At 43.7% G+C, this 3,468-nt stretch overlaps 1 protein-coding gene and 1 non-coding gene across 2 annotated transcripts in view; both read left to right on the top strand.

Moving 5' to 3' along the window:
• The window catches only part of DNAJC18 (DnaJ heat shock protein family (Hsp40) member C18), a 43,331-nt gene that overhangs the window by 4,070 nt on the left and 35,793 nt on the right, over window positions 1–3,468 (top strand). The gene's annotated exons all lie outside the window — the stretch shown is intronic.
• Window positions 385–525, top strand: LOC111727276. The gene has a single exon (XR_002774861.1). It is a non-coding gene; the product is annotated as a U4 spliceosomal RNA (small nuclear RNA).

Here is a 3,468-nt window from a genome sequence, read left to right on the forward strand (position 1 = left end):
AAAAAAAAAAAAAAAAAAAATTAAAAAATAAAACAGTCTATCAGCAATAACACAATACACATTCTCTTTTTAAGGATACATGTAATATTCTATAGGATAGACCATACCGTAGGTCATAAAACAAGTCTAAATAAATTTAAAACATTGAAATCATATACCGTATGTTCTCTGAAATAGTAACAGAAGGAAATTTGGGAAATATGTGGAAATTAAACCCCAAACTTCTAAAAAGCAAATAAGTCACAGATGAAATCACAAGGAAAAGTAGGAAAGGCTTTGAGATGAATGAAAATGAAAATATAACATACCAAAGCAGATGAGATGCAGCTAAAGCAGTGCTTACAAGGATATTTATATCTGTAAATGCTTATTTTTAAAAAAACAAGCTTTTTGCAGTGGCAATATCATAGCCACTGAGGTTTATCCAAGGCACAGTTATTGCTAATTGAAAACTTTCCCCAGTACTCCACAATGACAACTTACAACATAGTCGGCACTGGCAATTATTGGCAATCTCTATGGAGACTGGATTAAAAAATAATAATAATAAAATGAAACAAAGTAAAATAAAAAAAGGTTCAAAATCAGTAACCTAATCTACCTCAAGAAACTAGATAAAGAAGACTAAATTAGGCGTGGCGCCCATAGCATAGTGGTAATGGTGCCAGCCACATACACTGAGGGTGGTGGGTTTGAACGTGGCCCAAGCTAGCTAAACAATAGCAACAAAAAAAATAGCCAGGTGTTGTGGCAGGCACCTGTAGTCCCAGCTACTTGGAAGGCTAAGGCAAGAAAATTACTTAAGCCCAAGAGTTCGAGGTTGCTGCAAGCTGTGATGCCACAGCACTCTACCAAGGGCGACATAGTGAGGCTCTGTCTCAAAAAAAAACAAGGGCTTGGCGCCTGTAGCATAGTGGTTATAGTACCAGCCACATACACCAAGGCTGGCAGGTTTGAACTGAGCCTGGGCCAACTAAGCAACAATGACAACTGCAACAGAAAAATGGCCAGGCATTGTTGTGGCAGGTGCCTATAGTCCCAGCTCCTTGGGAGGCTGAGGCAAGAGAATCGCTTAAACCCAAGAGTTTGAGGTTTCTGTGAGCTGTGACACTATGGACCTCTACCCAGGGCGACATAGTGAGACTGTCTCAAAAACAAACAAACAAAAACCATCCTCTCCTCTCTGGTTTGTGGAAAAATTGTTTTCCATGAAACTGGTTCCTCATGCCCAAAAGGTTGGAGACTGCTGATTTAACACATACAAATTAGGCTTAGTGCCCATAGCACAGTGGTTCCAGCACCAGCCACATGCACCGAGGCTGGTGGGTTCGAGCCTAGCCTGGGCCAGCTAAACAATGACAACCACAGTAAAAAATAGCCAGGTGTTGTGGTGGGCACCTGTAGTCCCAGCTACTTGGGAGGCTGAGGCAAGAGAATCGCTTAAGCCCAAGAGTTTGAGGTTCCTGTGAGCTGTGATGCCAAGGCACTCTGCTGAAGGTGACAGCTTGAGACTCTGTGTCAAAAAAACGAAAAACCCACATACAAATAAATCAATGTAATGCCCCCATAATAGTAGAATAAAGGACAAAAAATGCATGATCGTTTCAGTAGGTACAGAAAAAGCATTTGGCAAAATCCAACACTCTTTCATGATTAAAAACACTCAAAAAACTAGCAATAGATGGGAACTTCCTCAATCTGATAAAATTCATCTTCAGAATTTCCACAGCTAATATCATACTTAATGGTGAGCAACTGGATGCTTTCCCACTAATATCAGGAACAAGACAAATATATCCACTCTTACCACTTTTGTTCAACATTATTCTAAAGGTTCAAATCTAGGCAATTAAGCAAGAAAAATAAATACCATCCAGAGTAGAAAGAAGAATAAAATTGTATCCATAGATGACAATGATATGTATAGAAAATCTGGACCTAAGGAATGCACACATACACAAAAAAACTATTAGAACTAATAGACAAGTTCAGCAAAGTTGCAGGATAAAGATCAGTTACAAAAATTAGGTGGGCATGGTGATGTGTGCCTATAATCCTAGCTACTTGGGAGGTCAAGGCAAGAGGATCCCTTGACCCCAGGATTTTGAGGCTACAGTGACCTATGGTCATACCACTGCACACTAGCCAGGACAACAGCACCAGACCTTGTCTTTTTTGTTGTTGTTGTTGTTGTTTAATATTTTAAGAACTGTCTTTGATTTTTTTTAAACTTTATTCAAATTAATATGAGGGTACGATATTTAGGTTACATTGTTCTCACTTCCAGGACAGCCTCTCATTCAGGGGGCATGTTATACACTCTCACAATGTGCACATAAGGTGAGATCCCACCTCATGCCCTCCCTCCCTCTGTCATATGTCCTCCCCCCCAGACCTTGTCTCTTAAAAAAAAAAAGTTTGTGTGCACTGAGCCTTGGCCAGTGCTGTGCCAAGGGCAACCCTGGATTAGACTCTGGGCTTGGGTGTAACTGGTGCAGTGCACTGCAGGGCTGGTTCCTGCAGAGTCACTAGGCATGGCCAGCATTGTGGAGCTGCGGAAGGCAATGGCTGAGTCAGTTCTGTTACTTCTGACTTTTGAGGATGTTGCCATTTATTTCTTGGAGCAAGACGGCAGATTCTAGAGGCATGGCAGAAGGAACTTTACAAGTTTGTCATGAGAACCAATTGTGAGATGCTCATCTCTAGGGGGCAGAGCCCTTCAGGAAAAGCTTGTCTGTGGGGAAAGCTTTTGGAAGAACCACTTAGTAAATCACCAGAGGAGCCACTTGAAGGCCTCATACGGCCTGGAAGAAATTCAGCAGGTGAGCTGATGTGCAGCCACAACAGGGTATCCCCCAGGGACAGAGGCACTTCCCATGCCACCAGTGTGGTAGGAGCTTCTGCCTGAAGCAGCGTTTGCTGAGACACCTGGCTGTCCATACTGGGAAGACTCATTCCAGTCTCCTGAATGTAAATGTACTTGTGACAGGAGTGGACACTTCTCAGCCACCATCTCATGCATAGGGTGGAGAAACCTTCTCAGCACCCCAAATATGACAAGAGCTTTCTCCCAGTGGACAGCATGAAGGCTGACCAGTGCCAGCAAGATGGGGCCCTCCTGGAGAGAAGGCCATGCCACCCTCACCAGTGTGCACTCAGGACAGAAGACAGGCCTATGCCTGGACTGTGACACATAGGATTTGCTGCTGCACCATGGCGCGGAGAGGCCCTGCTCATGCATGGAGTGTAATAAGTGCTTCCCTGGAAGGTCCATGTTTGCCAGCCACTTCAACATACCCTTGGGAGAAAAGCCTTTCTAGTTCCCGATGTGTAACAAGTGCTTTCGCCTCAGTGGCCTGCTGAAGGTCCACCAGCAGGCTACTGAGGTGAAATGGAGAGAGACCCTTCTCCTGAGGAAGTGTGGCAAGGCTTCACCAAACAGTGTAGAGTCGGTGGGGAGAAGGCTTT

This window comes from Otolemur garnettii, unplaced genomic scaffold, assembly GCF_000181295.1.
Source record: "Otolemur garnettii isolate 467f Iridium unplaced genomic scaffold, OtoGar3 scaffold00003, whole genome shotgun sequence".
NCBI lineage: Eukaryota > Metazoa > Chordata > Mammalia > Primates > Galagidae > Otolemur > Otolemur garnettii.